This window comes from Balaenoptera borealis, assembly GCF_965194805.1.
Source record: "Balaenoptera borealis genome assembly, chromosome: 21".
Taxonomy (NCBI): Eukaryota; Metazoa; Chordata; class Mammalia; order Artiodactyla; family Balaenopteridae; genus Balaenoptera; species Balaenoptera borealis.
In genome coordinates this window covers 37632578-37647354 of record NC_138880.1, presented here as the reverse complement: position 1 = coordinate 37647354, position 14777 = coordinate 37632578, and the positions used below count along the sequence as shown (strand labels likewise).

Here is a 14777-nt window from a genome sequence, read left to right as displayed (position 1 = left end):
TGAGAGCAAGTAGGGTAAGTCCTCCAACTTTGTTCTTGTTTTTCAAAAGAGTTTTGGCTTGTCTATGTCTTTTCATTACCATATATATTTTAGAATCAGCTTATCAGCTTCTATAAAAGAAGAGTCTGCTGAGATTTTTATTGATACTGTGTTTAATCCAAGATCAATTTGGGAGGAATAAACACCTTAATAGTATACAATCCATGAGCAAGATATATAGCTCTATTTATTAAGGTCTCTAATTTTTCTCAATCTTGTTTTATAGATTTTTAATATGTGTAAGATGTCTTGTATATATCTTATTAAATTTATCCCTAAGTTTTTCATGTTTTTATGCTATTATAAGCAGTATTGTTTTAAAATTTCATTTCTGTTATTTATTGTAGTATAGAATTATAATTGCTTCTGATGTGTTGCCCTGCCCCATGATCTTGTTCAATTAACTAAATTGCAGTAGATTTTTTGTAAATTTCTTAGTATGTGATCATCTTACTTTCCCCTTCCAAACTGTATGTGTTTCTTTTTTTTTTTTTTTAATTGTTGTCTTATTGCACTGGTTAGGACATCCAGAAGAATGTTGAATAGAAATGATGAAAGAGGACATCTTTGCCTGGTTCCTGATAAGGGGGAAAGGCTTCAGTCTTTTGCTATTAAGTATATTAGTGGTAATGTTTTTGTAGGTCCTGGGTCAAATAAACAGAAAACCCATTCTAGGGTTTTCAGTATGGTGGAACTAGCAGTTGAATAACAGGACTTTACTGAGCCTTCTTTGTAGTTTTTCTTTCTTTAGTTTTTCTTGTAGGGTGGATCTACTAGCAATGAAGTCTCTCAGTTTTTGTTTATCTAGGAATGATGTTACTTTACCTCCGTGTTTGAAAGCTAGTTTTGCTGTGTATAAGATTGTTGTTTGACAGGGCGTTTGGGTTTGTTGAGGGTTTTTTGAGTACTTTGGTTGTGTCATCCCACTGCCTTCTGACCTCCGTTGTTTCTGAGGAGAAGTAGCTGTTAATCTTATTGAGATTTCCTTGTGATAAGCTGTTTTTCAGTTGCTGCTTTGAAGATACTCTCTTTGTCTTCCCTTTCAGCATTTTTACTATACTGTACCTATGTATGGATTTCTTTGCATTTACGCTACATGGAGTTGAGATTTTTGAATGAGTAGATCCCTGTTTTTCATTAAATTAGGGGACTTTTCAGCCATTATTTCTTTGAACATTTTCCTGCTCTTTCCTGTCTCTATTCTTCTTCTAGTACTCCCATTATGTGTATATTGGAACACTTGGTGGTGTTCCACATTTCTCTGTGGCTCTGTTCATTTCTCATTCTGTGTTTTGGCTGCACTCACCTGGAGTGAGATATCCTCATGCTGAGCTGGAAGTGAGGACATAAGGAGAGAGTTGTTGTTCACATGGCATAGACTCTTGCTGTCCTTGCTGAATTTTGGTAGATTTTCTTAAATAAATTCTTCTTCACTTGCTGTATGCCTTTAGGACAATTTTTAGAGACTTTACACTTTTATAATTTTCACCAGTTAGGCTTATTTCACTAAGAAGTGGGTCTGTAGAGCTCTTCACATTGCTATTCTGAAAGTGGAACTCTTGCAATATACTTCTTTATAAATTTATTTTTTGGCTTGTGATAAAATATGCATAACATGAAATTACCGTGTAACCCGTTTCTACGTGTACAGCTCAGTAGCACTGAGCACATTCATATTGTTGTGCAGCCATCACAACATCCACCCCCAGAACGTTTTTCATCTTGCAAAACTCTGTGCCCATTACACAATAACTCCCCATTCCTTCCTCCCTCCAGCCCCTGGCAACCACCATTCTACCTTCTGTCTCAATATACTTGACTACTCTAGGTGATTCACATGAGTGAAATAATGTGGTTTATGTTCTTTTGTAACTGGCTTATTTCACTTAACATAATGTCTTCAAGGTTCATCCGTGTTGTAGCATATGTCGGAATTTCCTTCCTTTTAAGACTGAATGCAGTTTCATTATATGTATAGACCACATTTTGTTTATGCATTCATCAGTTGGACCCTTGGATTGCTTCCATCTTTTGACTATTGTGAATAATGCTGCTATAAACATGGGTGTACAAATATCTGTTTGAATCCCTACTTTCGATTCTTTTGGGTATATACCCAGAAGTGGAATAGCAGGAATGTATGGTAATTTTATTTCTAATTTTGGAAGAACTGCCATACTGCTTTCCACAGTAGCTGCACCATTCTACATTCCCACCAACAGTACACAAGGGTTCCAATTTCTCCACATCCTCACCTACACTTGTTATTCACTTTCTTTTTTTCTCTTTTAAATAATAGCCATCTTAATGTGGTATCTCGTGGTTTTCATTTGCATTTCCTCAATGATTAGTGATGTTGAGAATCTTTTTATATGCTTATTATATATTGGTCATTTGTTTATTTTTGGAGAAATGTTTACCTAAGTCCTTTGCCCATTAAAAAAAATTTTTTTTGGTTGCTGTTGTTGTTGAGTTGTAGGAATTCTTTATATATTCTAGATATTAACCACTTATCAGATATTGATTTGCAAATATTTTCTTCAATTACATGGGTTGTCTTTTCACTCTGTTGATAGTGCCCCATGATGCACAGAAGTTTTAAATTTTGATGTAGTACAATTATTTTCTATTTTGTTGCCTGGACATTTAGTGTCATATCCAAGCAATCATTGCCTGCAATATACTTTCAAAGGTAAATATAGTTAGGTAGGTAGAGAGATAGGTAGATAGACAGAAGATAGATAATAGATAGATAGATAGATAGATAGATAGATAGATAGATAGATAAAACCTATGTGGCAACATGTTAATAACTGGTGAAGCAAAGTAAAAGATATATAGGTATTCATTGAACTGTTTTTCATTTATTTTGTAAGTTTGAAATTTTTCTAAATAGGTATTGGAGAAACATTATAATTCATCAAGTTAAAGGAATAAAAGAAAATTTATAAAGTCAATCAATAGATGCATAAAATAACTTGATAAAAGTCAGGATCCATTCTATGATTTTAAAACCTTAGCAGTAAGTCATAAGACTGATAAAGCAGGCAACTAATAATAAGAAATTCTGTTCATCAAAGTATTTCATTAAGAGCATTTAAAAGCAACAAATATACAGAATATATATGCAATACATGTAACTAAGGAATTGTTTCCAGAGTTTACACAGGACTTCTGCAAATCAATAAGAAAAGATAGATAGTGCACCAGGAAAGTGGACAAGAGTTTTGATCAGACCATTCATAAAAGGGGATATTAAAGGGTCAATAAACATACAAAAAGGCACTCAATCTCATTAGTTTTCAGGGAAATACAAATTAAAACCACAGTGGGTTACAGTTACAATTCACCAAAATGGCCAAAGTTAAAAAGGCTGACACTATTACAGGATGGCAAGGCTTTTGGTAGCGTAGTGGTACAACCCCTTTGGAAGACTAGCATTATCTATTGAAGTTAAATATATACTTGTATATACCCTATGCCCAAACAATTTCACTATGAGCTAGAGACCCAACAGAATGTATACTCATGTGTTTAAAAGACATTAACAATAGTGTTCTTACAGCATTAGTCAGCCAAAACTAGAAACAACCAAATCTCCGATTAACATTAACATGGATAAGTAAATTGTGTTATACTCCTGTGATGGAATGCTATCGGTGATGAAAATGAACAAACCGCTGTTCTACATAACAGCAGGGAGGAATCCCACAGACATATTGCTGAGTGAGAGAAGCCAAACACAAAAGAATATATATTGTAAGTCTACTTATGAGTTTGATATATGAGAACATATAGAGTCCATTTATATAAAGTTCAAACACAGGCAAAACAAATCTACAGTGTTAGAAGTCAGTGTGGTTGCTACCTGTGGGGCAGAGGGAAGAAGTAGTGACTGAATGTGGGCAAGGTAAGGGGGGTCTTGGGAACTGGTCATCTTTCTTTTATTAACCTGGATGGAAGCCCCATGCGGGTATTCACTTGCTTAGAGTTCATCAAGCCGAACACTTATGATTTGTGCCCTTTTCTATAGAGTGCACATCACTATACTTCACGTATGCTGTATATGCTATCCACCAATAAAATAGTGTGTGTGTGTGTTTTCAAATCTCAGACTGGGGAACTGAGCAGGGTTTCAGCTGAAAGGTGCAAATCACTGTCACTTTCGTTGACCGAAGCCTCTAGTAATTTCACCTTACAGCAGCTTTAAAAAATTGCTTTTTTTAAGGAATGAACAAACTTTTAAAGGTTGAATCTGCATACCTAAAGCAATGAAATGATGACAAATGTCAAGGGTCTTCACTTATGCTTTAACATGCAGACATAATGATAATTAAGAAATCTCTCAAGTAAAGTTTCTTATCTTCCTTCCTCATTTTTTGAACTCTGGATTACTTTTCAAATTTACAAATTGCTGCTAAGCACATGCTAGCATTAAGTACACTAACATTCCTCAGAACAAATGTCACAGTGAATACAAAACCTGTCCTCTTACCTAGAACATATGGCTTTAACAACAGTGATAATTTTTAATGTACCAGAGATGAACAGTTTGGCTTGTGCCTTTTTTTATGAATTCAGTCTGTTCTGGTCCCAAGCTTGTAGTATGCCTCTTTCTCTCTGAATGGCTCTCAAAAATGAGATGACAATCTGTAGACGTTTCCCTTTATCACCAAGGGTCCTAATCTTTTGGAAGACATGGGAACAGATGAAAGTATTTGGTTCTAGGAATGAAAATTACAGATGGATAGAATCCCACTACAGTGAGCTTCACTGGCATTTTCTATTGAACAATTAGCCCTTGTCCGACTGAAAAGGCTTCCTGCCATGTCCGGAAGGGAATGCATAAGGCAATGTCGGTTTTTATTTATTCCAAAAAAACAAATATTTTCTATTTTTAGCTTCTTTAAATTCCAGATAAATGTATTCTTTTGCCAAAGAGGATGATTTTCCACATCGAAGGCTAAGACTCTGTGTGTGTGTCTGTATACGTAGTATGTATCCCTTATCTTGTGACTGGAATATAAATGTGACTGTAAATAAAAGGTGTATTAGAGGTACTATTTGTTCCATTAATTTGTTTTACAAATTATTTAAAATCCAATTAATTTAATCTAAGTTTTAATATAGTAGAAGCTACATGACAGAAGGTTGCGTGACAAAAATGCTATAAATGATATAGTAACTCATCTAAAACAAGATTTTCTCAAAGTAGCACAGACACAATAAAAACCACCAGGTGTCTCTTATTTGGGTATATGCTGTCGTTAGTCAAAAGTAAGTACACATGCAAGGAAAAATACTAAGAAAGACTTGTTTTATAAAACTGACCAAAATATTGATGGATACTCTCCTTTTTGTGGATACTCTCAGACCTTTTAGAATAAAGCATATTGAGACGCTACCAGTTATTCCGTGTACTTCTGTCACTAGTTTTTCCTAGTCTTTAAAAGGCTATATACTTCTACTCAGACATGCCAGGAACACATGCTTTATTCCTATAATTGTTATAATCTTGTTTCAAACCTATGTGTATAGTAGGCTTGTGGGAGAGAAGGAGGAGGGATTTGCCAATTAATGCTTTCTCTTCCAGTTTAAATACACTCCTCCAGGTAAATGCTCAGGTGTTCAGAGTTTTTCCCCCTTGCTTTTTCCTCCTGCAGATCTTGGGTATAGAGACAAGCTTCAGTGTCCTCTTGGTGGTCAGGAGAGGAGGCCTCAGGTTGTCAAGTTCAGGTCCTGTGCTGTCCTCTGAACCTTTGTTGGTTTCTGGGTTGAAGTCCCCATTGCCTGCTGCCTACGCACTGCTGGCAGCCACTGTTGACACCTGTGGCTGATGAGCTTGTGGTCTATGCTCTCGGTTGGTCAGGGCTCTATTGTCGTCCCGTGCTGTCTCAATCCTACCTCAGCTCTTGCCGTTACTGGTGCTATGACTCTTAATGGTTTCCACCTTCTGCCTTTGCTTCCTCCCTTCTCTCCTTCCCTTCTGCCTTTCTCCTTCCTTGCTCCCTTCCTCCATGTCTCTCTCCCTCCCTTCTGTCTTCTCCTCTACTAATATTTGTTGAGTATCTGCTATGTGTAAAGCACTGCATTAGGACATGGAGTCCAGGAATAGCACTAAGACCCCTGCCCCCTTGGAGCTTACATTTTAATGAGGGGGCTCAAACAATAAGCAACAAGCAGTAAATCGAATAGTATGTTCAAAGGTGATGAGGGCTATGGGAAAAAGAAAAGAACAATTAAAGCGGGGTAAGTGAGATCACCATGGGGGGAGGGGCGGTAAAGCAGTAAAACAGAGTGGTTGGAAGAGACAGGGACAGCCAGGTTTTGTGGTGCCCAAAGCTTGTAAAGTTCGGGGGGCTTCCTCCTTAAGAAATAAATGCAAAATTGGGAATTAAAAACTTAGTCCCCAAAGTGAATATTTATGGAATGAGAAAAGATTATAAGAAATTAGTCACATCAGAGTTATAGGTCTCTATCTTCTGATTAAGCCATTTATCAGAAACGTTTACATAGAAATACTTCCTAATTGTAAACCCCTGTCCTGTTCTCCACACTTGACTACCAGCAACTTCCAGCCCTCGTGGAGGCTTGTGTGAGTGATCTGTCCGGCAACTTAAACTTCACTAGCTTCACACATCACTCTGCCTCTGCAGGTGTGTCTCACTGGACAACCCTGCTCAGTTGTCCAGGACTTGAAGGACATAGAAATCTGCAAAAGCCTGTTCCAGGAAGGCGGAACAGCTAGAGCAAATTCCATTACAGTCTCCATCTGTGCCACCTGGCGGCTTTGTTCATGAGCACTTTTGCAAGCACTGGGGTGGCAAGGCTAGAGGCTGGCTAACATCAGCTGGATGAGCCATACCATCTGCCTGGCTCTTTAATGCCCTGTTTGTGGCAGAAGCTCTCTGATAGGCATTACCGCGCAATGGAAAGAGCCTCACGCTTTGTGTCCACTTCCGTATATGTTTCTTCCCTAGACCTCCTTGTCCCCTTCCAAACCTACCCCTCTGATGCCCATAACAAATGTGCCAAAACTATTCACCGCTGCCCAAGAGTCCGCATATATACTTACCTTCGACCACTTCTCTCTCGATACAGAGGGATCACTAGGTACAGTGACCATTGTTTTGCCCAGTGTAATCGTTGCCTTTCAAGGGCATCTCTGAGTGGATCTACAGGGCAGCAGCTGTCTGCTTTAGCTCACTTCAGCATAGCCTGTTGACTCATCTTTGAACCAGCCCATATTTTCTTCTGGTGAACTGGCCATAGCTGTGAGGTGAGAGAGAGGTGATGGTGCATGAATTCGTTTTCTAGGGCCGTTGTAACAGAATATCACAAACCGAGTGGCTTAAAACAACAGAAATTGTGCACTGTACATTGGTGTCTGGCCAATGGTGAGCATGGAGACTGACATGCACGCAGTGATTTTCAGGGCTGCATCTACACAAAGGGAGGACTTATTCTAGTTGCACAAAGGCTAACAGAGGTTCTGTGGGAGAACTTTAAGGTGCACTGTTGTCATGTAGTTTAGCCCTCCTTTATCACGGGCAGAGCCAAGGTTAAGGTGATTTGAAGGTTACCCAAAGATTTTATACCTTAAACATCCCAATTACTTTGTATCTTTGGAGTCACAGTGGGGTCCAAGAAACAGAAAGCAACATATCCGAGTCAAAAATCAGAAAGAAATTTGGAGGATAAGACTCAACAGCAACAAAGAAATTTTTTATTATGCATTTTGTCCAACAAAAAATAAAACAAATTTCAAGACACGTCTTGAAAATGGGAGAGGAAGTACCTGAAAAGTTCCCAGTATATTATAGCTGGCAAATGAAAATAATTTATAGTAATTATTACTACCAGTTACATATATATGTACATTTTATTGCTATTTCCTTAATTGATTGCTGTTTCTTATCTAATATTTATTACTTACTTTGTGGATACAAAACTACTCAGAGGGGTCTCAGTATTTATTATTTTATTTTTCTGAACATAAAAATTCATACAGCTTTCACAAGTTTGGGTACAATCCTTGCCCCACAATTCTGTTTTTTTCCTATAAGGTTTTAAGTTATTCAACTATGTATCTCCTACTATGGACTTTTACAGGATCTTAACTCTCCTGTTCAAGAAGATAATACTGTAGATTCTGCATTATTTATGTGGGCCTTTTTGTCAGTGGCAATTACAGTGTGGTTCACGTCTCATAACTGATTCCCCTTGTTTCTTCCCAGCCAGCCTAGCTCAAAATTTCCACTTATTCTTTGACATTTTTTTCATTCCTAATATTTAAGATTCTTCTTTTACAACATCTGTATGGCTTTCTGCTTCCCCCATGTCACCATCCTAGCTGATATTTAGATTCTTGCAATAGCCTCCTAACTAGTCTTTCTAACTTCAACATCTACTCTTTCCAATCTAACCTCTATACTGCTTTTAGATTGTTTTTCCCCAAATTCTCCTTTCATCATGTCATTTCCCTGGCCAAAATTTTCAGTGGTGCCCCATCATCTCTAGTAGCAATCTCAAAACTCATTTGATTGTGTACATGTCAGTAAAAGTATTTTGAGCATGCAGCCCGTGTGTGTGTGTGTGTGTGTGTGTGTGTGTGTGTGTGTGTGTGTGTGTTTATTTATTTATTTATTTATTTATAACTTATACATGTATACTCCTATCTCTACATATACTTAATTAAGCTTAACTTTAAACTTTTTTAGATAAAAATAATTATAAATGGAAGTTCTAATATTTTTCTTCTGCCATCCTAAAGGAACATTTAGTGCAACTCATTTTGGGTAATTATATGTAGGCAGAATATTTTTAAAAATCAGAGAGGGGGCAGTGGAGTGCTGTTCCACTGTCCGTGGTGCTGAACTATGATTGCACATTACCACCTCATTGTATCTCCTGACCTTCGGATACTAGGGATTCCTTTCTAACTTTCCCCCATATTAAAAAAAAAAAAAAACTTTCTGTTTATTTTGCTTGTTTGTTTGTTTGTTTTTGGCCACGCTGCGCAGCTTGTGGCTTCTTAGTTCTCCAACCAGGGATTGAAACCAGGCGCTTGGCAGTGAAAGTGCCACATCCAAACAAACTGGACCTCCAGGGAAGTCCCTCCTCCATATTTTTTAACCAAAAAGAAATGCTATAGACTATACTCTCAATAGGATTCTAGTTCCTAACATGGAACTCCAGAGGAGTAAAGATTCTTTTCCCTCCATACTGAAGAACAAAGTATATCTTTTCCTTGGAAAGAAGCAGACTGAAAATAAAAAGAAATGGAGGGTTTAAGTAAGTATCCATATTAGCTGAATCATTTCATTTCTCTGTTGAAAAAACATAGTCAATGAAGATGTTAAAAAAAGATTATAATACTCATGTTTTCTTAATTTTATAGCTTCATAAGCAAGAATGATTGAAAATAGGAGAAAGAAATACTGTCAAAGATTATACAGTACAATGAAGTTGGACAGTGGGGCTCAAGAATATAAATGTTAGCAGGTACGTGAATACTTCTGTGACAGTTGCCTATTAGAAACAAGACTGTACATTTCTGCCTTGAGGAAGATTCTGATGATCTATAAAATGTCAACTGATGTTGTCACAAATCAGTGGTTCAAATGAATCTCATAAAGATTGTAGAGCCTGCAGCACTTGTTATATAAATGACGAAAGATTATTTCCTGTTTCAATCTCCAGCTAGCTGCAGTCCAACTGAATGCAAATTAGAAAGCTTAAGTGACATCCAGAGTGTTGAAAAATAGTTAAGGGTTTCTCATATAAGTAAAAATATATTGAGAACTTAGAAAAACAGAACAATATCTTGTTATTAATGGTTCTATTGTAATGTCATTAGAGAATTTACAACCATTGTAGCAAATTCCAGTAGACCATTTTAAAACTTACTTTTTCCTTTCTATGGCAACAAATCTCTGGTCACTTGACACTGAGAAAAACTAGTATTTGATTGTGGATATCACCACCAATGTTCAACTTCAGTATTAACTGTAACATTTGAATGACTCAGTGCACTGAAATTCTTCTTTGATGCAAGTTTTTAATATAGATTTCCATTTAATAAATGTTTGTTTGCAAATGTTATATGCCAGGCCATGCAGATACAGAGATTAAAAAGACAGAGTCTGGGGGCTTCCCTGGTGGCGCAGTGGTTAAAAATCTGCCTGCCAATGCAGGGGACATGGGTTCCAGCCCTGGTCCGGGAAGACCCCACATGCTGCAGAGCAACTAAGCCTGCGTGCCACAACTACTGAGCCTGTGCTCTAGAGCTCGTGAGCCACAACTACTGAGCCCACGAGCCACAACTACTGAGCCCACGCGCCTAGAGCCCGTGCTCCGCAACAAGAGAAGCCACCGCAATGAGAAGCCCGTGCACTGCAACGAAGAGTAGCCCCCGCTCGCTGCAACTAAAGAAAGCCCGCGCACAGCAACGAAGACCCAACACAGCCAAAAATAATAAATAAATTTATTAAAAAAAAAAAAAAAAGACAGACTCTGACTTTAGAAATTTCATGATCCAGTGAAGGACAAAGACAAGAAGATAAATTAATATCACTATATTATATTGCATGATAGATGTATAAACAGAATAGCATGTCAGCACATAGAGAAGTACCTAATCAGACTGGGAAAGTCTTCCCAGATGAACTGATGCTTCAGCTCAGTCTTTCAAGGACAGTAGGAGTCAGCTAGGAAAGCAAATGGAAGAAAGTCATTGCAGAGAAAGAAAGCAGTGTATGCAGGGGCAAAGAGGTGTGAGACAGCAGAGCAAGATTTGGAAATTAAATGCACTTCATTATCGTGACACAACAGGTCTGAATGGGCAAAATTCAATATCAGAAAGAGCTAGGTAGAGGATTCTAAGGAGTTTGGATGTTCCCTGAGAATAAATGGGAGGTATTATTAAAGGAATCTGAGCAGTGAGGGGACACGATCTTATTTGCATATGAAGAAAGTCCTTCTGACAATAATGTAAGGAGTAGATTCACAAATAGTCGCAAAAAAGGAAGATGATTTTGGAATATTACAGAAATATTGAGTCATCAATCAAGTCATTGAAAGTGAAGATGGAGAATAAGAGACAGATTTATAAGATATTTAGGCTATAGTTTCAATAGACATAATGAACAATTAATTTGGGGGCAAGGAAGAGAGAAAAGTCTCAGATAATCCCAAAGTTTTGTGTGGGAAGAAGATATCACTTGCTGAGCACGGGGATGCAGAAGGAGGAACATAGTTGGGGGACAGGTAATATGAGCTTTGCACATGCTGTGCTTGAGCACCTACGGGTCATATAAGCAGAGATGTCCAGCAGGAAGAAGCATACTTGATTTTGAAGTTCTGAAGAGCAATGTTGGCTCAAAGGAGATATTTGGGAATCTTCAGTGGTAGGTGGAACCATGTGTAGGATCCTCAGAGAGAATGCATAGAATGAAGAGAGAATCAGGTAAAGTCTCCAGGGAAAGATAATATTTAAGCAGTGATTGGAGGAAGAGGAACCATCAAAGGAAGAATAAACTTGAGTAAACAGAGAGGCCAGAAGAAAACAAAGAGAATGTGTATCATGGAAGCCAGTGGAGAAGGAGTTTCCAAAAGTGGAAACAGTCAACAGTGACTAGGAAGACAGAGTCTGTACCTGACTCACCCTCATTGGTCATTTTTTGACCAATTGACCAATTGAAATTTATATTCTGTTCATATTAGATACTAAATATAAAAATATTATGTTTAAATAAATTACTTAAAATATACATGGTCAAATTACAGACATTACAGCTAACAATTATGACCAGACCAGTACATCTTCACTCTTGTATTCTTATGGTTATGCCAGGGGCGTTGTTTCTTATTGTGCTTGAAGCAAAGCCTGGAACCATATAGAGTAACTATTCCTGAGATTCCCCAGTGTAAAAATGAAATTTTATGTTCTAGAAATGAACTCTAATATATGACTGAGAGGATCCTTTTGAGAGAGTCTTTATAATGCCATAATATAACTACTTTGCACTCACAAATTCAGCCATTCAGGTTTTTATATTTGTCATAATGTCAGAAATTACCCTGAGGTGTCCAGAGAGTAGAAATACTTTGAATATGATGGAAACATTTTCAGAGTTCTCAACACTCACATAAACGTTGAACCTAAATAATTGAATGAGAAAAATACATTTTAAAAGGCTTATTCCATGAGTTAAGGTCATAGCATTTTATAATAACCTCAAAAAGAATGCTAAAATCTAAAACTGGGATACTAGTCTTTCAGGGCTAATATACAAGTTAGTTGAAACTCAGAAAATTACTTGTTAGATGTGGTGCTTGCATGTGTGTGTATGGGAGTGTGTCAGTTTTATGGGGTGTCTGCCCAATGACACATCTAGAGTCTAGATTGCCTAAGAGGCAGGATGGCATGTATGAGCAGGAAATGGTGCACACCTCCCAAAGGGGTATAAGTTTTAGATGATCTGCTCAGTTTCCTTCTGGTTTCTCAAAGGCGATGTATTCTTTTTTTTTTTTTTTTTAGCCATGCAGCATGCAGGATCTTAGTTCCCTGACCAGGGATCGAACCCATGTCCCCTGCACTGGAACCGCGGAGTCCCAAACACTGGACCGCCAGGGAAGTCCCGGGGATGCATTCTTATATCCCATATATCTGCCCACTTAAACAAGATGTGGATTGAACAAAAGTCAACAGTTTTTCACAACTAGTTAATTTGTTAGAAAATAAGTGTAGGCATCATATCTGTGAAAGTTTATGGTGGTTGCCATAAACAACCACCCACAAAACATATACTAGTTCCTTCAACTTATTATCTTGAAAATTTACAAAACTAAAGAAAAGTTGAAAGAGTAGTGCATTTATTTACCTTTCATCTAGAATCACCAGTTGTTTGGCCACATTTGCTTGATCAGTCTGTATGTAGGGACATTTTTTTAAAAAATAGTTTTCTTTGAACCATTTGAAAATAAGTTGTAGACATCATGAAACATATTCCTAAGAATGAGGAAATCTCCTATATAACCACAGCAGCATTAGCAAACCCAAGAAGTGTAACATTGGTATAATAATCTTATCTATCCATATTTAGATCTCCCAAGTTGTCCCTTTAATAGCCAGGATCTAATCAAGAGTCACACGCTACATTTAATTATCATGTCTCCTTAGTCTCCTTCAACCTAGAACAATCCCCCACTTATTTTCTGTGTTGGTGCTGTTTATGACATGGATATGTTTAAAGAATCAAACTAGTTGTCTTGTAGATTATCCTACAATCTGAATTTGTGTGTTAATAGTTTACTAGGGATACTGTAACAAAGTACCACAAACCAGGTGGCTTGAAACAACAGAAATTTGTTGATTCACAGTTCTGGAGGCTAGAAGTCCAAGATCAAGGAGTTGACAGGGCCACACTACCTCCAAAGGCTCTAGGGGAGAATCCTTTCCTGCTTCTGCCAGCTTCTGGTGGCTCTTGGTGTTCCTTGGCCTTGGATAACATAACTCCAATCTCTGCCTTTGTGTCTTCACATGGTGTTCTTATGAGGACACCACTTGTTGGATTTAGGGTCCACCCTACTCCAGTATGACCTTATTTTGACCTACCTAATTATATCTGCAAAGACCCTGTTTCCAAATAAGGTCACATTCTGAGGTACTGGGGGTTAGGGCCTCAACATATGAATTTTGAGGAAAACACAATTCAACCTGTAACAGTGTGATTGTTTCTTATGATTGAATTGAGCTTGAAGATTTTTGTCGAGAATATTCCGTAAGTGATGTGGGGTACTTCCAATTGAATCAGTTTGTCCCATTATTGGCGATGCTAGATTTGTTCACTTAGGGTGGGGTCTGCCAGATTTCTTTTGTTATTAATAAGTAATTAATAAGTAATCTGTGAGGGTGTGAGAAAAATGAAGACAAGATGCAAAGCAAGTCATTATTTGGAAGCTCCTACACGGGTAGGAGAGGGGAAAAGTGAGACGGGGCAGGAAAGCAGCCTATGTGTGGTGGCGCGTCAAGCTAATCATCGCTGTGGTTGCAGAGCTTAATCCCACTGGGAGCCAGTGTGGAACAGAATACTTTCTCAGTCCCCAGCTGGGGGCCACTGGGGTGGGGCTGAGTTGCTTAATTCTCTGGAATTTCCACCCTCCCCTGCCTGCAGGCAGAGCTGGCTCTGGGACTGGAGAAAGCCCTCAGGTCTTTGGGTGCTTGTGCTTCACAATGTTAAGGCTGAGGGGGATGGCCAGGGCACAGACACCATCTGCTACAATCACCTGCCTTTACTTATTTATTTATTTATAGTTGATTTACAGTGTTATGTTAGTTCCTAGTATACATCAACGTGATTAGGAATATATATATGGAATGTATATATACATGGAATATATATATGGAATATATATATGTACACATGTATATATATATATTCTTTTTCAGATTTTTTTCTATTATAGGTTATTACAAGATGTTGAATATAGATCCCCGTGTTATACAGTAGGTCCTTCTTGTTAATCTATTTTATACATAGTAATGTTTATCTGTTTATCCCAAACTCCTAATTTATTCCTCCCCCATCCTCTCCCCTTTGGTAACCATAAATTTGTTTTCTGTCTGTGGGTCTATTTCTGTTTCATAAATAAGTTCATTGGTACCATTTTTTTAGATTCCACATATAAGTAATATCATATGATATTTGTTCTTCTCTGACTTACTTCACTTAATA

General features: G+C 37.7%; 1 protein-coding gene across 6 annotated transcripts in view; it reads right to left on the bottom strand.

Moving 5' to 3' along the window:
* Positions 1-339: 339 nt before the first annotated feature.
* The window catches only part of LOC309619429 (uncharacterized protein), a gene marked incomplete at its 5' end in the record, with an annotated part of 33373 nt that continues 18935 nt past the window's right edge, over positions 340-14777 (bottom strand). For all 6 annotated transcript variants that reach the window (XM_082374622.1, XM_082374621.1, XM_082374619.1 and 3 more), the window contains one exon: positions 340-14777. This exon is cut by the window's right edge.